General features: G+C 41.9%; 1 non-coding gene across 1 annotated transcript; it reads right to left on the bottom strand.

The window, feature by feature from the left end:
- Positions 1–13,092: 13,092 nt before the first annotated feature.
- Positions 13,093–13,199, bottom strand: LOC132642988 (small nucleolar RNA R71). The gene has a single exon (XR_009583454.1). It is a non-coding gene; the product is annotated as a small nucleolar RNA R71 (small nucleolar RNA).
- Between the last annotated feature and the right edge of the window lie 11,762 nt (positions 13,200–24,961).

Below are 24,961 nucleotides of genomic sequence, written 5' to 3'. Positions count from 1 at the left end.
TTAAGTATGATTTTACGACATTATGAAAATGAAGTTATTAGGTTGCAAATTATGATGGGTGTTGATGAATTTGGAAGATGAAAACATGTTATGAATATGTATGCCAAAGATTAGAAGTTTCAGACGAGTTAGGATTTTGGCGGAAAGTTTGTATATTATGTATATCGTGTGTATAATTTGAAGAAACGATATGAAACGCTTCTAAACTATGTTGTGATGATCTAGTTTGATAATGAAAGTGAAATCATTGAAATTGGTTGGGAAATTGTAGTTGAAATGAAGGTTGTGGCATTATGTCGGCAAGTAGAACTAGTTGTGCCATATTGCGTTTCTAATGTTTGTTGTTGATGTTGATGTTGTTGTTTGGGTTGTTGTTGATGATTTTGAGCCGAGTTGAATTCTCGGGGGTGCTATATGTATAGGGGAAGTGCTGCCGAAATTTCGGTAGACAAATATAAGTTGAATTGAATTCGTAGCATCTATAACTTACAATTGGTAAATGTGACCATTTGCAGATTTTCGACGAAACGGGGAGTGAGCTTGGATAGACTTAAAAAGCTCAAAAGGTATGTGAAGCTACCCCGATCCTTCTTTTGGCATGCCTAAGTGTATTAGAATCGGATTCGGGCCTCGAAAGACTTTCTGCCCATCGGAATCCGCAATTGAAAATCTCGCTTTTTCCTTCAGTAAGATTGAGCTCTTTTGGTTTGTATTCTTGATAATCATGCAAACTTCCCCTAAACTACTTGGAAAGCTATAGAACGTCCGTAGAACCTTTGTAGGTGACCCCATAATCTTAAAATATGTATTTTGAGCCCACCGCCTTGCTTGTCCTGAGGTGGGCCCGCTATTCCCGGTTTTGCCCTTATTGTACTCTAGTCTTACTTTCGAGCGATTTTTGAAAGAAATGTTTTGACTACCATTCTAATTACTTAACAAACATTGTTTTAAATATTCCATTAAGTCTGATAAATTGTTTTGACACTCGGAACGACTTCAGAAAGGTTATACTCTGTAATTCACTATGATATCCGAAACTCATTTATTATGATCCCTTCTGACTTCATTGGATTGGTTTGTTTTTGATATGCCTCATCGAGTCTATGGAAACATTTATGATATTTTAGCTGCATTAGTCTCTCACTACTCCATTCGTGGATGCCCCAATGTTTCCCACACTGAGCCCGGGCCAGGATATGTTGTCAAACGTGATCCTTTGCATTGTTCGCCGTGCCTCGATGTGAGGGGGCAGGTATACGCGTACATGGGTTTGTGGAGTATGCTGTGCCATGTACGCTTGTTCTGATATGATTTGCTATGGCCATCTGATATGATATATTATGTGACGGGGTTATGCCCCCATTCTGATTCTTCTGTGTTGTGGCACCAGCGTCGGGAGGGTGACCACGTTCTGTCTGCCGAGTTCCTTGGCAGGGGCCGGATTTGAAATGACATATGTTTCTGTACACACTCTGCATGTTTTGGAAATATGTATTTGATACTTTGGATTTTTGCTCACTTTCTGTACGTTCTGTACCAGTTATGATTTTGTTTCTGTAATTCAGGCTTTGCATATTCTATACATATTTCGTACTGACCCCCTTTCCTCGGGGGCTGCGTTTTCATGCCGCGCAGGTACCGACGACAGGTTTGCCGATCCGTCTGTCTAGGATATCTTTTCTGCCATTTGGAGCGCTCTTTTATTCAGAGCCATCTTTTGGTACAGTCTGTCACTTCTATATATATGTATATTCTCGTTCATGGGTACGGCGGGGCCCTGTCCCGCCATATGATTCTGTTGGTCTGTTTAGAGGTCTGTAGACATGTTTGTGGGTTGGGGTCTTTCTGTACAGATGTGTGTATATGTTGTGTTTGGGCGATCCCATTCGCCGCGGCGGCCGGTCCGCATATATTTAAATGTTGCTCTGTTGGTCCTGTGTGGCCTTTGTTGGTATTTTCTGCGTGCAGGGTATTTGGGATAGTCCGTAAAACAAAGGAGACTCTGCCGAAATTTTTCTGGAAATTAACTAAATTTGAAATAAAGCCTTGTCGGCTTCTGCTATGTACTGGAATGCGTTTGAGTGCCCAGATCGGGCACTAGTCACGGCCTACGGGGTTGGGTCGTGACAAAAGTGGTATCAGAGCGGTTCGTCCTCGGAATGTCTACAGACCGTGTCTAGTAGAGTCTTGTTTATCGGTGTGTTGTGCAGCACACCTATAAACAGGAGGCTACAGGGCATTTAGGGTACTACCCTTCTTTTTGTCTTAGATCGTGCGATAGAGTTGTGTTATCAGGATGATTCCTCCCTAACGAATTGTTACATTTGCAGTTATGCCTCCAAAAAAGGCGTCAGCGGCCCAAAAGGCCAAGGCAGCAGCTGTGGGAGAGACTAGTCGGGCTCAGAGGGTTACCAGGGCCCATGCCCATATTGCTCCTGATATTTTGCCCCCGGCAGAGGGCTCTTCCACACCGCCACATGTAGAGGAGATTAGAGCAGCAGCGGCTGCAGGTCGAGGGGCGGCTCCACCACCAGCTCCCGAGATTCCAGTACCTGAGCCTCCAGCTCCACGGCCAGGGACTGAGGATCAGACTATGAGAGAGGCAGTCCAGCTATTGACCAGACTTGTGGTGGGACAGGTTCAGGGGCACGGATTGGGAGGTGACCGAGCATATAGGCGTGACAGTTCGAGAGTTCGTGAGTTCTTGACTTGTGGCCCTCCAGAGTTCTTCGGGACAAAGCCCGAGGAGGATCCTGAGGAGTTTATCAGGAAGATGCGACGCACCTTACAGTTGATTAATGCTTCTGCGACAGAGTCAGTCACGTTGGCTTCGTACCGGTTGTATGATGTAGCGGCTAATTGGTACGAGTAATGGGAGTTATCCAGAGGTGACGGTGCTCCCCCAGCAGTTTGGGATGATATTTCTCAGACTTTTCTTAGCCATTTTCTGCCTCCGGAGTTACGGCGGGCCAAGGCTGACAGATTCTTATTGCTGAGACAGAGGGGTCGCAGTGTTCGAGAGTACAGTATGGAGTTCGACTCATTGGCCCGATACGCACCTGCTGTGGTAGCTACTATGGCTGACAGGATGCACAGGTATATTATGGGGCTGGATCGGTATTTTGTCGACAGTTGCTTGGTATTGGCCACTCAGCCCGATATGGATATTGCCCGAATTCAGGCGCACGCCCAGGGCATGGAGGACCGGCACAGGGGCCATCAGCCCGATAGGAGTCAGGATCGGAGACAGCCCAAGAGGGCTAGATCATCCGGGTATTCTGGAGATTTCCGGGGCAGACAGCCTCAGCAGCCTAGCAGATATCCATCCCAGCCGGCACAGAGCGCACCTCCATAGCCTACAGGTCATAGATTTGATAGCCCAGGTTATTCAGGAGCAGGCCAGAGCTCCAGCGCTTCAGGTTCGCGGACAGATAGGGGTTCTGGTCAGACGAGGCCACCTAGGCCTCAGTGTTCTTATTGCGGCAGATACCACCCTGGGGAGTGCTACAGAGCCACCGGTGCATGCTTTTCTTGTGGCCGTCAGGGCCATTCTGTGAGAGATGGCCCATATAAGGGTAGTTCGGGTGGTGCAGTGCAACCTACCGGATCAGCCGCCGGGTCATCATCTTCGTCAGTGGCTATGCGCCCTACAGGGCCGGGTACATCAGCACCGGCGGGTCGCGGCAGAGGCCGTGGTGGAGCTTCTGGTACTGGCGGTCCTTCGAACCGCATTTATGCTTTGTCCAGCCACCAGGACCAGGAGGCATCGCCTAATGTCGTCACAGGTACATTATTGGTCTTCTCTCGGTCTGTGTATGCATTGATTGATCCAGGTTCGACTTTGTCATATATTTCGCCCCTTGTTACTAGAAAAATTGGTATAACGTCTGAACCTATAGAGCCATTTGAGGTAGCCACACCGATTGGGGACTTTATTGTAGGAAAACAGGTATATAAAGACTGTTCTGTAATTGTATGTGGCCGTGACACTAAGGCAGATCTGGTGGAATTAGATATGATTGAATTTGATGTTATTATGGGAATGGACTGGCTAGCCTCCTGTTATGCCAATGTTGACTGCCAAAATAAGGTAGTTCGTTTCCAGTTTCCTGGGGAACCAGTTATAGAGTGGGCCGGTAATACAGCATCGCCGAAAGGTAAGTTTATTTCATACCTTAAGGCGAAGAAAATGATCGGAAAGGGGTATTTTTATCATCTGGTTCGGGTACAAGACTTGACAGCAGAAACGCCGACTCTTCAGTCAGTTCCCGTGGTTAATGAATTTCCAGATGTGTTCCCAGATGAGCTTCCAGGCCTTCCTCCAGAGCGGGAGATAGATTTTACTATTGATTTGCTTCCAGATACTCAGCCAATATCTATTCCCCCATACAGAATGGCACCGGCAGAATTGAAAGAACTGAAAGAGCAGTTGAAGGATCTGTTAGAAAAAGGCTTCATCAGACCCAATACTTCGCCTTGGGGAGCTCCGGTATTATTTGTGCGTAAGAAAGATGGGTCGCTGCGTATGTGTATTGACTATCGGCAGCTGAATAAGGTAACCATAAAGAATAAATACCCCCTCCCCAGAATTGATGATTTGTTTGATCAGTTGCAGGGCGCCAAATATTTTTCGAAAATAGATCTTCGGTCAGGCTATCACCAGGTACGGGTACGAGAGGCTGATATTCCTAAGACAGCGTTCCGGACCAGATATGGGCATTATGAATTCAGAGTTATGTCTTTTGGGCTGACTAATGCTCCTGCGGTATTCATGGATTTAATGAACCGGGTATTCAGGCCGTTCTTAGACATGTTTGTAATTGTATTTATCGATGATATTCTGGTTTATTCTCGGTCCGAGGCAGAGCACGCAGATCATCTGAGAGCGGTACTTGGGGTACTTCGGCATCAGAAACTATATGCAAAAATTTTCTAAATGTGAATTCTGGCTGGCTTCAGTGGCATTCTTGGGACATATTATTGCAGCTGATGGTGTCCGGGTGGACACACAGAAGATTGAAGCCGTGAAGAATTGGCCTACCCACGACGCCCACAGAGGTACATAGTTTTCTGGGATTAGCAGGCTATTACAGAAGATTTGTGGAAAAGTTTGCTTCGATTTCAGCGCCTTTGACAAGGCTAACTCAGAAGGGAGCCAAGTTCCAGTGGACTGATGCTTGTGAACGAAGCTTCCAGTTGCTGAAAGAGAAGCTGACTACAGCCCCAGTTCTGACTCTTCCAGAGGGACCCGATGGATATGTTATTTATTGTGACGCTTCTGGCATGGGATTGGGCTGTGTATTGATGCAGCACAGCAGAGTTATAGCTTATGCTTCCCGACAGCTCAAAAAGCATGAAAGGCATTATCCTACCCACGATCTGGAGCTTGCAGCGGTGATTCATGCTCTGAAGATATGGAGACATTATTTATATGGCGTGCATGTTGATATCTATACAGATCATAAGAGTCTCCAGTATATTTTCAAGTAGAAAGAGCTTAATTTGCGGCAGCGGAGGTGGCTGGAGCTCCTGAAAGATTATGATGTGGATATTCTGTATCATCCGGGCAAGGATAATGTTGTTGCAGATGCGCTCAGCCGGAGATCTATGGGCAGCTTGGCAGATTTACAGCCAGACCGGAAGGAGCTAGTACGTGATATTCACCAGCTGGCTAATCTTGGGGTTCGTCTGGCCGATTTTGGCGGTACACGGATTTCTGTCCGAGGGGTTTCTGAATCATCTATTAAGGAAGATATCAAACGGCATCAATATGAAGATCCTGTTTTAGCTCGATACAGAGACACTGCCCATGAAAAGGAGAAGACTCCGTTCGAGTTTACACCAGACGGAACCTTACTATACAGAGGCAGGTTGTGTGTACCTGATATTGCAGGGCTTCGGCAGCAGGTTATGGGCGAGGCACATTATGCTCGCTATTCTGTTCATCCTGGGTCTACGAAGATGTACCATGATCTTAGATGCCTATATTGGTGGGATGGCATGAAACGGGATATCGCAGAGTTCGTCGCCCAGTGTCCCAATTGTCAGCAGGTCAAAATTGAACATCAGAAACCGGGTGGACTGTTCCAGGAAATGGAAATTCTGACGTGGAAGTGGGAGATCATTAATATGGACTTCATTACAGGTTTGCCTCGCACTCTACGGAAGTATGATTCCATCTGGGTTATTGTTGATAGGCTGACAAAATCAGCCCATTTTCTTCCCGTCAAAACTACTTATTCCGCTGAGGATTATGCCAGGCTTTATATTAAAGAAATTGTGCGACTTCATGGAGTTTCTATATCTATTATCACTAATAGAGGTGCTCAGTTCACAACGAACTTCTGGAGATCTTTTCAGGAAGGATTAGGGACTCAGCTGAGCCTGAGCACAGCTTTTCATCCTCAGAGTGACGGACAGGCCGAGCGCACCATCCAGACGCTTGAAGATATGTTGCGGGCCTGTGTTATTGATTTCAGAGGTAGCTGGGATGATCACTTGCCATTGATTGAATTTGCTTATAATAACAGTTACTATTCCAGCATACAGATGGCTCCGTACGAGGCTATGTATGGCAGGAAATGCAGGTCACCTATCGGCTGGTTTGATATTGGCGAGACAGAGTTAATTGGCCCAGATATGATCCAGCAGGCCGTTGATAAGGTGAAACTTATCCGAGAACGACTGTTGGCAGCCCAGAGTCGACAGAAGTTGTACGCAGATAAGTGACGTCGACCGTTAGAATTCCAGGTAGGATATTGGGTATTCCTGAAGGTATCGCCTATGAAAGGCGTGATGCGGTTTGGCCGGAAGGGTAAGCTCAGTCCGCGTTATATTGGGCCTTATCTGATTGTGCGGAAGATTGGAAATGTCGCCTATGAGCTAGATCTTCCATCTGATTTGGAGGCGGTACATCCGGTATTCTATGTATCTATTATCCGCAAATGCATCGGTGATCCCTCCAGAATATTTCCTGCAGATGATATTCAGGTGACAGAGCAGTTATCTTACGAGGAGCAACCCGTAGCCATTCTAGACCGCCAGGTAAGAAATCTTCGGAACAAAGATGTAGCCTCTGTTAAGGTGCTGTGGCAGAACGATAATAGGGAGGAAATGACCAGGGAGGCCGAAGAGGAGATGAAGAAGAAATACCCTTATTTGTTCCCTATGCCCTCAGGTAATCTCGAAACCTTGCTTAATTCTATTTCTTATAATGGATGTGTGTCGTATGGGTTATCTATAAGCATAAAATCCCCCAAAAGCATTTTTAGACCCTATAGGATTAATTTAACATTCGAGGATGAATGTTCTAAAGGGCGGGGGGGGGGGGGGGGAGGATGTTATATCCCGTGTTTTCACACGTTTGGAAAATTTGAAATATCTTGGATCTTTGAGAGTTAAGGTCAAGTTTGATTTCATATGACATAGGAGTTGTGCATGAACTAATATTGATGTGGGAGTGACGAACAAGACTAAGGGCAATTTTGGAAATTAGTTTCGGGGATTACAAAATAAGAATTTGACCAATTGGGCTTGAAATTTTTTTTTTAAGTAAAGTGAGGCCCAAAGCCAAGGCTTGGCCGGCCACATAGGGGGATCCAATCCCATGGGAATTAATTAAATTCCGATGTGATTAATTGGCTATATAGTAGAAGATTCAAGAGAAAGAATAGAAGAAAGAAGCAAAGCAAAACAAGAAGAGAAAAAAAAAGGGGTTCGGGTTTGGCCCTAGAAAATTGCCTCCCAAAAATCTTGCTTCTAAAATTTTGTTCTTGTTGAATTCCTACTAAATTGAGTGCCCTTTTCAACTTGGTGTAGTTGGTTTGGAGAGAGAAGCACTTATTTCATCAAAGTGATCATACATTCAAGTGAAGAAGAGTGAGTAAAAAAGGTAAGAATCTATCCCTTATTCTTTTGTTATGAAGTCTTGTTTGTGTTGTAGTATGTAGAAATGTGTTGATTGCATGAAGGAATAGAAGTTTGCAAAGTGGGTGTGTGGTATATATGTATGGCCGTGTGTATGCTTGCATGATATGCCAATGATGAATTGAAATTATGTTGTATTCTAATTGTGAATGTGATGGAATTCATATTGAGAATGAAAGTTGAATAAAATTGGATGAATTGGCAAAGAGAGTAGTTGGCCGTGTGGTATGGAGTTGTATGGAATGAAATGGATCAAGTTTGTGTAATGTTAGTCGTGTTATTATGATTCTTGCAATGTAAATGAAAGTAAAACGATATGAGTTTGCTTTGGAATGGAATGTAGAAACTTATGTCGCTTAAGTATGATTTTACGACATTATGAAAATGAAGTTATTAGGTTGCAAATTATGATGGGTGTTGATGAATTTGGAAGATGAAAACATGTTATGAATATGTATGCCAAAGATTAGAAGTTTCAGACGAGTTAGGATTTTGGCGGAAAGTTTGTATATTATGTATATCGTGTGTATAATTTGAGGAAACGATATGAAACGCTTCTAAACTATGTTGTGATGATCTAGTTTGATAATGAAAGTGAAATCATTGAAATTGGTTGGGAAATTGTAGTTGAAATGAAGGTTGTGGCATTATGTCGGCAAGTAGAACTAGTTGTGCCATATTGCATTTCTAATGTTTGTTGTTGATGTTGATGTTGTTGTTTGGGTTGTTGTTGATGATTTTGAGCCGAGTTGAATTCTCGGGGGTGCTATTTCATAGGGGAAGTGCTGCCGAAATTTCGGTAGACAAATATAAGTTGAATTGAATTCGTAGCATCTATAACTTACAATTGGTAAATGTGACCATTTGCAGATTTTCGACGAAACGGGGAGTGAGCTTGGATAGACTTAAAAAGCTCAAAAGGTATGTGAAGCTACCCCGATCCTTCTTTTGGCATGCCTAAGTGTATTAGAATCGGATTCGGGCCTCGAAAGACTTTCTGCCCATCGGAATCCGCAATTGAAAATCTCGCTTTTTCCTTCAGTAAGATTGAGCTCTTTTGGTTTGTATTCTTGATAATCATGCAAACTTCCCCTAAACTACTTGGAAAGCTATAGAACGTCCGTAGAACCTTTGTAGGTGACCCCATAAGCTTAAAATATGTAATTTGAGCCCACCGCCTTTCTTATCCTGAGGTGGGCCCGCTATTCCCGGTTTTGCCCTTATTGTACTCTAGTCTTACTTTCGAGCGATTTTTGAAAGAAATGTTTTGACTACCATTCTAATTACTTAACAAACATTGTTTTAAATATTCCATTAAGTCTGATAAATTGTTTTGACACTCAGAACGACTTCAGAAAAGTTATACTCCGTAATTCACTATGATATCCGAAACTCATTTATTAAGATCCCTTCTGACTTCATTGGATTGGTTTGTTTTTGATATGCCTCATCGATTCTATGGACACATTTATGATATTTTAGCTGCATTAGTCTCTCACTACTCCATTCGTGAATGCCCCAATGTTTCCCACACTGAGCCCGGGCTAGGATATGTTGTCAAGCGTGATCCTTTGCATTGTTCGCCGTGCCTCGATGTGAGGGGGCAGGTATACGCGTACATGGGTTTGTGGAGTATGCTGTGCCATGTACGCTTGTTCTGATATGATTTGCTATGGCCATCTGATATGATATATTATGTGGGGGGGTTATGCCCCCATTCTGATTCTTCTGTGTTGTGGCACCAGCGTCGGGAGGGTGGCCACGTTCTGTCTGCCGAGTCCCTTGGTAGGGGCCGGATTTGACATGACATATGTTTCTGTACACACTCTGCATGTTTTGGAAATATGTATTTGATACTTTGGATTTTTGCTCACTTTCTGTACGTTCTGTACCAGTTATGATTTTGTTTCTGTAATTCAGGCTTTACATATTCAGTACATATTTCGTACTGACCCCCTTTCCTCGGGGGCTGCGTTTTCATGCCGCGCAGGTACCGACGACAGGTTTGCCGATCCGTCTGTCTAGGTTATCTTTTCTGCCATTTGGAGCGCTCTTTTATTCAGAGCCATCTTTTGGTACAGTCTGTCACTTCTATATATATGTATATTCTCGTTCATGGGTACGGCGTGGCCCTGTCCCGCCATATGATTCTGTTGGTCTGTTTAGAGGTCTGTAGACATGTTTGTGGGTTGGGGTCTTTCTGTACAGATGTGTGTATATGTTGTGTTTGGGCGATCCCATTCGCCGCAGCGGCCGGTCCGCATATATTTAAATGTTGCTCTGTTGGTCCTGTGTGGCCTTTGTTGGTATTTTCTGCGTGCAGGGTATTTGGGATAGTCCGTAAAACAAAGGAGACTCTGCCAAAATTTTTCTGGAAATTAACTAAATTTGAAACAAAGCCTTGTCGGCTTCTGCTATATACTGGAATACGTTTGAGTGCCCAGATCGGGCACTAGTCACGGCCTACGAGGTTGGGTTGTGACAGGAAATGTATGTTATTATTGTATATTGGTATACTTTAGGTTGTTTGGTGTATATTCTTTGTATGGGTAGTGAAAAGAGTATTTAAGGACTTTTATAATCTTGTTGTTGTTATTGTGGGTTGTTGTATATGTTGAGGTGATTGGAGAGTAAGGGGAAATGCTGCCCGTTTTACTTTAGAATCAAGTTATTGTCGATATACGTGATATACTAGTGCCATCTAAGTTTGCATATGTATTCCATGTTATAGGATTCGCGTGCTAGTTGTGATTAGCTCAATTCTTAGATTGCTTCGACGACTTGAGGTATGTTAAGGCTGTCCCTGTCTTTCTTATGGCATGATCTTATCGACACATACTTTCACAAATGATGTCCACAATGACTTCACTCTTAGAAATGTTAGGAGCTTATGTTTCTTGATGTTCTATGACATAATTAATCTTATTTATTATTGTTAATCTTATCTTATAGTCATGGATTCCTTCAAGGTAAGATATACCGAGATGAAAGATCCATAACGATAATCAGAGGTAAAACGACCTTATGTCACTCCGATAAATTCAGAAATGTGTTCCCAAGGAATGTATTGTAAGGCATGTATAGTATGCTAGTTAGAAGATCCCTAATGAGGCACTTAATGCCAGAAGATAGGCTTATGATGCATCCAGAAATTGACTAAGGTTTAGTTAATCGGGAAGAAGTCTTAATGGCCCAAAAAAGTGCTTATAAGTCTTATGTGACCATGTAGGCATTAACGGATAAGTAATGAGCATGAGAGGTGCATAGAAATTACCCATAGGGGTCTGGTTATGATGTTGATTATATTTACCACTCGTCTACGGTTTGTTGAGCAGATTATGTATCACTATTTACCACCATGCTTGATGTGCCGTGAAATTATGGCACATTTGATGCTTTGTGACTATAGGTTTTACGTGCTTTTAAGCAGGTTTTAGTCGTTTTTGATGTGTTTGTGTTGTGTTTCAGGTATTTGGAATTATAAGACAGGAAAGAAGATAGTTTTTAGAAACTAAGGCAAATCTTGAAGAAGTACAGGTCGTACATTAAAGTACATCCCATACCTATTCCCATACATGGATGGAAAGTTAAAGAGGCGTTCAAGTTGCTGATGTTGAGGTACAAGCTGTAGAGTATGGGCGTACTTTAGAGTACGGCTCGTACATCGCTTTACGTACATCGGCAGAAGATAACAGAGAAGATTAAAGTCTGAACATAAAGTACGTGTTGGAACGTATTGGGTGTACTTTGAAGTACGACATGTATTTCCTGCACGTACTTGTTGACGTGACTCAAGTATAACGGAGCCCATACATTTATTGCACGGGACGTACTTTTTGACAAGTCTATTAATTTCTTCAATTCAATTCAATTGTAAGCCTTCTGACTTCTACAAATTCTTGTTTTTGTTTTCAGTCCATGAGTAGCTAAATTCCCTACTAAGGTTGTGGACCCAAGGATGGGTGTTTTGTGAATGGGTTTCTAGTTCTGATATTTGCATAAAAGGATGTTAGGGTTTGTTAGTTCTTCATTATCCATTAGTAGTTGATGGTTGCAAACATTAGCGTATGCCATAAATCTCGATTTATTCGGGAAAATAATTAGGGTTTGGTAAGAACTAATAATAAGAACTCAAGGTTGTAAACCTTGTTTAATAAATTCACTTAGAAATAAGAGGAATTTACTTGGCATAATTAATCGTTCTTCATATAAACTCTTTTGTATTTGGGAAAATCATAGAGTGATATTGTTCTTAATTATTGGAAAATATTAGGAACTTCATTAGAGATTAAGTGCACTCATACAACGACCCATTAGAAGTAAATCATATTAGAACCCTAAGCATTGCATTCATTTGGTGAGGACACAACCTTGGATTCTTTTACAATATATTACAATCCAAAGTAATTAGTTAGCAATTAGTCATAAACTACCAACTTCCTACAAATTCATTGGAATAAGACATCAGACCTAAATAAAGTATTCTACGAATTTAGTAACCTCTTCACACCACATTCCCTATGGGATTCGACCCCAACTTTGTTAGGTTACTATATTTGACAATGTCCGCTTTGCGCTAATAAAAGGTGTAATTTGAGCGTATCACATTTTGGCTCCGTTGTCGGGGAATACGGTTTTGAAATTACTAAATAGTGTTTGCTTTAGTTGAAGTCTTTTTCTTATTCTATCACACCTTATTTGCTACTCCTTGTGAACCAGGTGATCATGGTTAGGAGAAATCAACGTGCAGCACCTGGTAACCAGGGTGGTCAACATCATGACCCCCTAAATGATGCAGAGAAGGAGAATGTATTTGCTGATCTGATTGATGAAGAGGACTATGGATCTGCTATTGTTCATTCTCGGGTTGGAGCTACAAGTGTCAAAATTGACTCATCTCTCTACTAGTTGTTGAAGCTTGAGGGATACTTTCAGAACTCTACCGATAGTGATCCTCAATGACATTTGCAAAACTTTCTGGATTTATGTGCTCATCACATCCAAAACAATGTTTCAAAAGATGCTATTCGGTTGAGGCTTTTCAAATATTCCTTAGCTGAAGAAGCAAGAACGTGGTTTGAGAAGCTAATTCTGAATTCTATTACTACATGGGCAGATATGGTAGCAGTCTTTCTCAAGAAATGGTATCCTCCTAGCAAGAAGGCTAAGATCCGTGACAAAATCTATGAATTCAAGCAGTAACCGGGGGAACAATTATACGAAGCTTGGGAGAGATTTAAAGAATATTTGAAGAAGTTTCTGACTCATGGTTTTCCGGAGAACATATTAATGGAGAAGTTCTAACGAGGGATGGATCCTATAACATAGTCAATTGCAAACAACACAGCTAATGGTTCTTTCATGGATAAATCTTACACTCGAGTTACCAACATACTTACAAGATTGACTACACACAATCAGGCTTGGCACTCGAACAATGTTGATAATGTATCCTATGGGAATGTCATGATCCAGCCTATGGTGAGGGAGAATCAGGATACTCAGCAAACATTGGCTCAGCTTGCAACGAATATTTCTTTGCTGACCAAGAAGTTTGATGAGAAGGAGACTAATAAGGTATATGTTTGCAAAGGCACTTCAGGTATGCCAAATGGGATGTACCAAGTACAAGAGGGTCCATATCACGAGGGACCTCCTATACAAGTTGGGGATGTTAACTATGCTAACTGTGCTCTCAAGGGGGACATCCAAGGGGGTTATCAGAATCATGATCAAAATCAATGGAGAGCTCAGCAGGGGCAAGGTGCATATAATAATAACCAAGGGAACTATAACAACATTTATAGTGGTTCGAACAAAGGGAACAACAACAACAACAACAACAACAACAACTTTGGAAATAGAAATCCAATCCATACATTCCACCAAAAGGGCAGTCAAACGATCAAGGTAGTTCGAGGTTGGAGGAAATGCTTGAGAAGGTTCTGGAAAATCAAACCAAGTCTAAAAAGACGTTATCTGGGCTAACAAAAATAGTGGGATCTTATACAACAGCTATTCAAAAGCTCGATTCGCAGACGCGTGATATTTCTAGAGAGCAGCACCCTCCTAAAAAGGGAGGACTTCCTAGTGACACTATTCCGAATCCAAAGAATAGGGAAGGTTGTGTAGACCGTGTGTTTCCTATCAGTACTCGGAGTGGTAAAATACTCCAAAGTGCTGAAATGAAGGTTGTTGATCTGGAGCCAATTAATGAAGAGGAAGAGGTGCAGTCTGATGCACCAATTATTGTTGGTGAGGTCCCTAGTGAAGAGAAAGTTGCTGATATTCCAGAAAGTTTGAAGGTGGCTGATCATAAGAGCAAGATGACTATAAAAAGGGCTCTTCGCCCTTTGACTCCGCTTTTCAAATCTAAACCCCCCTTTACTGAAAGGTTGGTGAAGAAGAAGAAAGATGCTAAGTTCGAGAAATTTTATGATCAACTGAAGTAGTTATCTTTGCACTTTTCATTCTTGGATGCTGTCAAGGAGCTGCCTGATTTTGCTAAGTACTTGAAAGACCTGTTGACCAAGAAGAAGACGGTGCAACATGGAACCATGAGTTTGACTCAGATTGTGAGTTCCATTATTTCAACAACTACTGTCTAGAAAAAGGGAGATCCTGAGGCGTTCACCATTCCTTGTTTTGTTGGGCAGCATGATTTTGCTTTTTCTCTGTGTCATAATGGGGCGAGTATAAATTTAATGCCACTTTCTATCTACAACAAATCAGGTTTGGGGATGCAAAGGTTGATTACTATGAGATTACAAATGGCTGACAGATCGATTAAGAGGCCAGTTGGCGTGGTTGATGTTGTTCTTGCGCGGGTCGGTAATTGTTTGTTGCCTGTAGATTTTGTGACACTTGACTATGCTATTGATCGTGATATTCCCATCATTGTGGGGAGACCTTTCCTTGCTACGGGAAGGGCTCTTATGGATTAAAAAAAATGAAATAAAATTCTAAGTCAATGATGAAGAGGTGACTTTCCAGGAAAGTAGGGGAATGAAGTTACCAAGTGCTTACGAGAGCATTTCAATGATTGATTTTTTTATGTTTTCGATGAAGCGGTGGAATTCAAAATGGAAGAAGAAAGTTTGGGAGAAGATCTTGCTGCTATTCTTGTCAATTTTGATGCTAAAGACATGGAGGGTTATGTGGAGATAGTTAATTCTCTTGTTGGGTTAGGCTCATATTCTTACCACCCAAAGAAGCTTGATCTTGATCTGGAAAATAGAACAACACCTCCAGCAAAGCCTTCTATCATTGATCCACCGAAGCTTGAGCTTAAGCAGCTCCTATCATATCTAAAGTATGAGTTCATTGGTCCAAATAATACATTACCAGTGATTGTTTCAGCATTACTGGCTGAAAAGTAGATTGAGAGGCTTTTGGAGATATTGCGTAAGTATAGGCATGCTATAAGTTGGACCATAGCAGACATTCGGGGTATTCCTTCTGGGAGAAGTGAGCATAAAATTTAGTTAGAGGAAGATAGAAAGCCATGTGTGGAACATGAAAGAAGACTAAATGAAAACATGCAAGGGGTCATAAAGAAAGAAATCATCAAGTGGTTACACTCTGGAGTGGTTTACCCTATTGATGACAGTAAATAGGTGAGTCGAGTTTAATGTTTTTCGAAAAAGGGCAGCATCACAGTGGTGCCCAATGCAAAGAATGAGCTGATTCCGACGGGGACTGTGACAGGTTGGAGAGTTTGCATGGACTATCGCAAGCTTAAAAATTCTACCTGCAATTATCACTTCCCTATGCCTTTTATTGATCAGATGCTTGATCGACTAGCGTGGTGGTCTTACTATTGCTTCCTAGATGGGTATTCTGTCTACAATCAGATCAACATCTCCCTTAAGGATAAGGAGAAGATGACATTTACTTTTCCTTATGGGACATTCGCTTTCAGTAGGATGCCCTTCGGTCTTTTCAATGCACCGGCTACCTTTCAGCGGTGTATGCTGTCGATATTTTCTGATATGGTGGAAGAATTTCTTGAGGTCTTTGTGGATGATTTCTCTGTGGTTAGTGATTCTTTTGATGGTTGTCTTGACTATCTGGGTCGAGAGCTTAAACGCTGTGAGGAGACTAATCTAGTGCTGCATTGGGAAAAGTGCCACTTTATGGTGAAGAAAGGGATCGTTCTCGGGCATAAAATCTCTAAAAAAGGGATTAAGATTGATGTGTTTTCAAAGCTTTCTCCACCTATCTCAATTAAGGGTGTCCGGAGTTTCTTGGGACATGCTGGTTTCTATAGGCATTTCATCAAAGATTTCTGCAAAATTGCTAATCCGTTGTGTAAGCTTCTTGAAAAAGTGGCTAAGTTCAATTTTGATGAGAAGTGTTGCAAGCCATTCGATGAATTGAAAGAGCGTTTGACCACTGCTCCTATTATTGTTTCCCCTGATTGGTCTCTGTCGTTCGAGTTGATGTGCGATGCGAGCAGTTTTGCTATTGGTGTTGTGCTTGGCCAGAGATATAACAAAATTATTCACCCTAGCTACAATGCTAATAAAACATTGAATGCGGCTCAGATGAATTACACAGTGACTGAGCAAGAGCTGGTTTCTATAGTCTTTGCTTTTGAGAAATTTTGAGCCTATCTGTTAGGGTCTAAAATTGGGGTTTACACAGATCATGCTGTATTGAGGTATCTGATTGTGAAAAAGGAAGATATGCCATTGTTGATTCAATGGGTCATGCAGTTGCAAGAGTTCGATTTTGAGGTAAAACATCGAAAGAGGACAGAAAACCAGGTTGCTGACCATCTCTCATGGCTTGAAGAAGCTGGGAGACCTTTAGAGGAGTTAGATATTGAGGATGCTTTTCCTAATGAGCGGGTTCTAGCAATGACAGCTGAGGTAGCACCTTGGTATACAAATATCGCCAACTTTTTAATGACAGGCATTATTCTAGATGAGATCAACTCATACCAGAATAAGAAGTTTTTGAGAGATTCTGGTGAGTATTAATGGGACGAGCCGTATTTATTCGGAACATGCGCTGACAACATCATTCGTTGTTGTGTTCCCGATTTGAGGTATTGGAGATCCTGAAGGCGTGTAATGACTCTCTGATTGGGGGTCATCATAGTGGGACTGAGACTGCAGCTAAAGTTCTTGAGTGTGGCTATTACTGGCCCACTCTGTTCTACGATACAATTTGTTGGTAAGGTTTTGTGACCAGTGCCAAAGACAAGGGAATATTGGTAAGAGGCAGGAGATGCCTATGAACTTTGTGATGGAAGTAGAGGTATTCGATGTTTGGGGAATCACTTTTATGGGGCACTTTGTGAGCTCTTGTGGCATGAGGTACATCTTGATTGCTGTGGATTATATGTCTAAATGGGTAGAAGCGGTGGCTTTCCCTAATAATGAAGGCTAGAGTGTCATGGGGTTCTTGAAGAAAAACAAATTCACTCGTTTCGGTACTCCGAGGGCAATAATCAGCGATGGTGGGTCTCACTTTTACAACAAAGTCTTCGCAGGACTGATGGAGATGTATGGTGTAAAACATAGGGTGGCAACCCCTTATCATCCTCAGACAAGTGGGCAAGTTAAATTTTCCAATCGGGAGATAAAGAGTAATTTGGCCAGGACTGTCAATGCTAACAGGACTGACTGGTCCCGAAAGCTTGATAATGCTTTATGGGCTTATCAGACTGCATACAAGATTCTGATTAGGAATTCACCTTTCAGGATAGTTTTTGGAAAGGCGTGCCATTTGCCAGTCAAGCTTAAGCATAAGGCCATGTGGGCATTGAAGAAGCTGAATATGGATTGGGAAGAAGTAGCTAAACTTCGGTTATTTCAACTCAACTAAATGCATGAATTTCGGTACCAAGCTTATGAGAGTGCAGCGTTGTATAAGGAGAGGATGAAGCATTATCACGACAAAAAGATCCTCAAGCGAGAATTTTACAAGGGAGATTCTGTCTTGCTATATAATTCCATACTAAAGTTGCTACCGGGCACGTTAAAATCAAAGTGGTCCGGACCTTTCGAGGTGGTAAGTGTCTCGCCCAATGGGCAATTGAATTGAAGTCTGGAGATGGAACTTGGACATTTAAGATGAATGGCCAGAGGGTGAAGCACAATCATGGGATGGTTGATGGGGATAGGATTGTCGACAGGTACCGGTTGAAGCATCTGGGGAAAAATTCTGACCCATAGTGAATCGGTAACATCGTCATGCCGCGACGTTAAATCAAGCACTGCTTGAGAGGCAACCAAAGATTTTTATTTTTTTTATCGTCTTCGATTTTATTTTTGTCGTTTTTAATAGTTCTGTGCTACTTGACGTTTACTTTTGAGTTAGGACTTTGATCTGCAGGAAACAAGGTACAATAAAAGGAAAAAGTGATTTTTGATGGTAAACGTGCCTGTACTTGCTGATGAAAACATGTCAAACTCACTAGAACTTCCAATAGAGGTACGGGATGGAAGTATGGGCTGTACTTCATTGTACGGAACATACTTGCACCTCGTACCTTAACAAGATATTGAAGGTGGGCACTGGAAGTTGGGAGGCAAGGTACGTGAGAGGATGTACGCCCCGTACTTTATTGTACATGACGTACTCCTTCACGTTATTTAACAGGTAAGTTGAAGTGGTCACCAGAACTTGGAAGATAGGTACGTGCATATTGTACGTCCCGTACTTCAAAGTAGGGGTCGTACCTTTTTTTATTTTTGTTTTTGAATAAATGAAAAGAAATGGTTCCTCTTCCCTTTCCAACTCCAACTAACAATCTTTCCACCTTCCCCTCTCCACCCACAACCTCACAACTCTATTACCCACTATTAACACAATTCGTTACCCCATTAACTCCCATTTACTCCCCAAGTTCCATATATAATCTCAACATACCCTTCATTCTCCCTAAAACACAAAACTTCATCCAACACCCTAAAATGAGTGGAGATAAAGGAACATGTAGCCATCTTAGTATGTTCAAGTTTTTACCATCTTTGTCTAAATCACAGGTATGTTGTTGTATTTCATTCATAATTAATTTTTATTTTTAGGATAAGTTAGGTTTGGTATGTGTATTTGTGTGTGTGGGGGGGTGGTATCGTATTAAGGCAAATTGGGGTGGGAAAATTATGTGCTGTGATGAATTAAGAACTCGTGGGGGCGAGTATATCATATCCCCACTGGGTTGGAGGGCATTCCAACAAATGGTTTTAATTTAGAAGCCTAAAGTTATTATGCCCGCCAACTGTTCGTTGAATTGTCACAAAGAAAGAAATTGTAAAACGGGTGAAGTCTGATTAACTCGAGCCCCTAAATTCCATAATTAAAGCACGAAAGAAGTTAATTACATGTTTTTGATGTTGTATAAGCCTTAGGAAGTCAATAATTGCGAAAAAGATGGTTTGATGTCAGTTCTTGAGAGTATGTGATGAATGTATGGTTCGTACTTTATTATATGTTGCGTACATTGATCACGTACTTCAGTAGATAATTACAGAAAGTTTATTATTTGTATACCTAAAGTACGTGCACAATGTACGTCGCGTACCTTGTGCCCGTACTTCAATGTACGCCTAGTACTTTGAAAGTACGGCTTGCACAACTGAAACACTGAAACTGCAGTCAAAGAACTTGTCACTTCTTTCGTGGTTCTTGTACCTACTCTCTAACACTCTTAATATTGTCCTTCACAGGTATGCCACCAAAAAGGTAGAGGTTCTAAACAAGCTGAGAGGGACAGGGGTACCAGGCGACTTTGCGATGTTCCCTCAGACCAAGAGTTATCTGATGAGGACAACAAGCCCTTGAAAGTACTTAGAGCCTTAACACGAGGCCGAGCTAACCTAGTACAGGTTTCCTCTCAGTTTGAAGAGGAGGACTCCTCTAGCTTAAGTGACAGGGGTCCGACCATGAACAAGTCCGGGCGACGGATATGTGTTACAGACTAGAAGAAGCTCCTGCCCACTCTCAGGACCTGGTAAAATATCAAAGAGAGCAGGAAATCCGTAGTTAGGCTGAAGAGGAGGATGCCCTTCAATTCTCGGTGGAAGGCTCCCGAGAGCTGTTTGATAAAGGCATTGATGTTACAAAGAAAGGGTTTCCCCTAGGCGCACTATTTTCGAGGAAAAGTGGATAGGATTCCAAGATTTGGAGGATCACCCGAAGATCAGGAAAACATTGACTCACTATGGGTTAGAGGCTTTCAACAGCGAACCGGGTGAATATTGCAAAATTCTCGTGTGGGAATTTAATGCCAATTATGGTGCGTACTTGAGCACCTTGTTGAAGCTAGGTATGCTGAAGTAGGATGTCCCAATGGTGGATGAGGTTGTGGTTCAAAAGGTGAAGGTGCATATATTACCCGCCGCTATAAATAAGTACTATTTCGGGACTGAGTTTGTTCCACAACTTAGTACGGCTTAGTTCACTGATAATATTAACAGAAGGATGTCACAATCGGTGACGGAGTTGTTAGCCTAAGTCATAGCCAGGGTTGACCCACTTTGGTTGAGAACGAAGTCAATGATATTCAAGAACACTCTGTCGCTTGAGGCAAAGTTTTGGTGGAGTGTGGTGCAGTACCGGATACTTCCTACACAAAATGAAAATACGCTAATCCCAGATCGAGCGGTGGCAGTAGCAGCTCTCATGACCCGCTATTCACTTGACATCGAGATGATGATTGTGCAGGAGATGCGGGATAAAGCACAGCAGGAGGTTACTTCATTGATATTCCCGTGCCTCATCATTGCTCTATATCAACAGGCGGGTGTGGATAGTATACCTCATAGGGACCACTGTGTCAAATCCACCTATATGTATGATAGCTGCAAAACAAAACAGGAGGAGCGGAAACCTAATTTGTTGATTGAGGAGCCAGTCGCAGCCCAAGGAACCGACCGAGGATGCAATCTTGGTAGATTCTGAGGCCACCGGAGTTGATAACACCAAGGCGCCTACCACTAAGGCACCTCCCATCGTTGTCGCCCAGCCTCTTAACACTGCCACACCTACTTCTGGGGCTCTTTCTGCCGGCACTGCACCCTTGCATCCGTCCGGACAGAGACCACACACTATTTCTCCATCAACTCAGCAATCTGCTACTGACCTATTTGCATTCAACAGGGAAAATTTCATACAAGTGGTAGTTCAAGCTGCGAACGCTGACGAGCAGTCAAGGATTTTAGCTCGACAGATGGACAGGTTTGTGAAGAAGCAGATAGAAATTGCTTTAGCACCAGTGACTGTCACAGCAGACCGGGGCCATGAGCTATATCAGGCCAGACTTAACAGGTTTGAGGCACGGATGGCTGCTTTGGAGCGTACGGTTCTAGGTGGTGTATTGCTGGGTATGAGAGTTGAGCTAGACTAGCTAAAGGCTGATATAGTGTTATTGCAGACTCGTGAGCAAAGTGTTGTTGAGTAGCCCTTTCAGCCACGCAAGGTAGACCTCTCATCATTGATACATGTGGTGAATTTGATGCTCAAGGTGGATGCCGTACCCCGAATTGATAGAGGGAAATAGGTAGTGGGGGACGAGGTTTCTCGGGTGACAGAGTCAGAGATTCTAGCCCGAACAGCTGAGGAGGAGCATATTCAGATCGCTACTGAGAGATCTATGTTTGACAGTCGCCCTCCAGCACCGCTCATCAGTATTGTCGGTGCATCCTCTAGTGGTACTATGGGAGATGAGTTAGAATTGGTCCCAGTTCAAACGTCTGGGGCGACAGTGCCACCGACTGACCCTAGCACTTAGTGCTGGCAGGTATTCCTAGTTCTCCATTTTGGATTAATGTGATGCAGTTTGGACACTGCAGATTTTTTTGCTGGGGGTGGGTTATCTAATTATTGTGATTTGTATATTTGTTTTTAGGATTCCCTCGGCTTTTCTTTGCCAGAGTTCTTTTCCTGAGGGATTTTATTTTGTTGAAACTGACATTTGTAGGATGTTTCTTAGATAGAATAGAGTAGTTTTGACTTATTTTGTAGTGTTCTGAAACTTATGGCATGTTTTGTGATTTTGTTAGAAAGTTTGGACCCCTCGAAAAGTTTGAAAGATGCATACTTAGAAACAACTACTGATTGACGAGATTGATTCTTTATATGACATTAAGATTACTGGGGTATTGTGTGTGATGAATGATTGCTTGGGAGGTCACAGTTGTAAAATAATTTTTCTTATGTCAATGTGTGTGTGAGTTGTTAGTTATATTCATACTATGCATGTGTAATCTAGAACTTGTCTGGTTAGTCATGTTTGATTTCGTCAGATAGTTTGGTGGTGAAATGATCTTAGGCTTCCTTTGGGTTAATTAGCCACTTTGCCTTATACGCCTGACCATATGATGTAAATATCCCGAGCTTTCCCCTGTTGAGCCTTCGACCTTTTTCTTGGCTAGTCGTTAACAAGCCCATACCCTTTTTGAACTAATCCATTTTTGCACCAGGTCCCTCCTTGATACTACGAGATAAAAGAGGCTAAAAGCCTAAGTTGGGGGTGGGATAAGTGTGAAGTAGAGGCTAAAAGACTAAGTTGGGGGTGGTGTAATTTGTGGTAGTTGAAACTCGATGTGGTTGCTGTACATATTTATTAAAAAAAAAAAGAGAAGAAAAAAAAAATCAGAAAATCGTAACACAAAGAGAAGGTTAAGTTTTATTAGGAATAAACTGCATCGAGGTCAAAGATTTGAAAGAAAATAAATGGAGATGAGAAGAGGTGAATAAAGGTTAAGAGAAGTGTAGTGTTCAAGGAGGGTGAGTCACTAATACACAAAAAGGTATCCTACCCGTCCCTAAGCCTTCATTACAAGCCGAAAACTAGTCCTAACGTGATCACAACTAAACTGTCTAAGGATGAAGGCATAGAAAATAAGGGCAAGCCTATGGTATTTGCATGCGTAGATATTGTTACACCTTGGGATTTCGTGTCGCTCGCATTATGAACATGCCAATGTAAAACAAAAGTGGACATAAAGCCCTTGTAAGGTTAAGAAGGATGTTTGATGATTCTTGTCACGACCCAAACCCATGGGCCGTGACGAGTGCCCGAGCTGGACACCCGTATACGTACCTGTTAGATCTAGTCAGACTGAAATAATGAATTGTATGGAACTTATGAAAGCAACTAAAGATTCATAACGCCGCATATCATAAACCTGTTTCCTGAGGAGTCACAGCTAACCAATACGTAATATGATATGCAAGCCGACAAGGCTGCCACTATATGTCAATATGATACGCAAGCCGACAAGGCTGCCACAACATATCAATACCATACGCAAGCCGACAAGGCTGCCACAACATGTCAATACCATACGTAAGCCGACAAGGCTGTCACAACATGTCAATACCATACGTAAGCCGACAAGGCTGTCATTACATATCAATACTATACGCAAGCCGTATAGACACAGCTGAACAAAACTTATACACAACCCCAACATATGTCTACAGACCTCTAAGAGTATCGATAGTGAAATATGACGGGACAGGGCCCCGCCGTACCCCTGGATAAACATACATATATATATATATATCAAAAGATCTGTACCAAAATTCTAGGCTCCGGAACAATGGATCTCTCCAAGACAGCTGAGTGGAAGTCCTAAGCTGGAGGATCACCAAATCGAGTATCTGTACCTGCGGGCATGAAACGCAGCCCCTCGAAGAATGGGGGTTAGTACGAGATATGAACTGAGTATATAAAGAATGAAATACAATAAAGAGGATCATGACTGAAATAGAGGTTATAGGAGACAAGTATGACATTTGAGATACCAATACACTTGCCTTATGAAATGTAAATCATGCATATCAATATCATATATCATACCCGGCCCATTATGGGACTCGGTGAACAAAGTCATCACATACAATCCTTGGCGCCGTAATCACATCATCATATCATCACACATATATATATATATATATATATATATATATATATATACCGTACCCGGCCCTCTAGTGAGGGACTCGGTGAACAATGCAGTGAAACTGTGCACGAGAACATACCCGGCCCGGGACTCGGTGAATGATATATTAACGACATGCACGAGCAGAATATCATGAGCAACCATATGAAAACTAAATCACCATCTGAGACTCAATAGAATAATTAGAATGAACTAACACTTGAGAATCAAGACAACAGTCACGTCAAATACCACTGAGGCCTAGAATTCATTGGAGTCATAATACAAGTGAGACTCATAAAATTATTTCTGAACTCCTTAAATAACCTGGGAGCACCCTCGAATGTCACTATGGATTGTATCAAAATAGGACTTCAGGAATTATAGACACGTATCAGGACATAATGAAATAGCTTTTGGAAATCAAGAACATTAGCCATTCTAGTATCTCTAAGAATAGGAGCTTCTTTGGAATTTATACGTCCGTCGTCTGTTTGTCTCATATAGATCATGCCAAAAAGAAAGAAGGGATAACTTTACATACCTCACGTCGTTCAAGAACTCAGTCCAACCACGAACTTCCATAATTAATATACCAAACCAATAATCGTAAGAATATGCACGTGACTTAAGAAGGATTTCGTATATCATATATATTAATTGATAACTTAATTCTAAAACGAAACGGGCAGCGTCTCCTCTATATCATTAGTATCTTCCAATTCGGTATATCACCACAACAGCCCAACAACAAATAAATCTCAAAAACACAACATGCATGTCCATAACCACTTCATAATACTCTATAACGAGCGACAAGCTTGAATTACAATCCGTATACTCCATAGCACCTTTTCGTATTTTTCCTTCTTAACCTTACAAATATTCTCAATATGATAAGGGCATCATTTACACAAATCTCAGCTTTATATCATATAATTACAACAAGAAAAACAGCCCACAACTCCAACTCTATCAAATGACAATTCTATTCGCAATTTCGCATTTATTTCGTCAATTTCCACAATTTAGCTGTGACCTAGATGAATTTAGAAATATCTAGGAGAGAGGATTTCTTATATTATATGTCAAGAACTACTCTTCTTCCATATTACTTTTCTTTGAAGAAAACC

Source organism: Lycium barbarum, chromosome 5 (assembly GCF_019175385.1).
Source record: "Lycium barbarum isolate Lr01 chromosome 5, ASM1917538v2, whole genome shotgun sequence".
In the NCBI taxonomy this organism is placed as follows: Eukaryota; Viridiplantae; Streptophyta; class Magnoliopsida; order Solanales; family Solanaceae; genus Lycium; species Lycium barbarum.
This window is presented reverse-complemented; position numbering and strand designations above follow the sequence as displayed.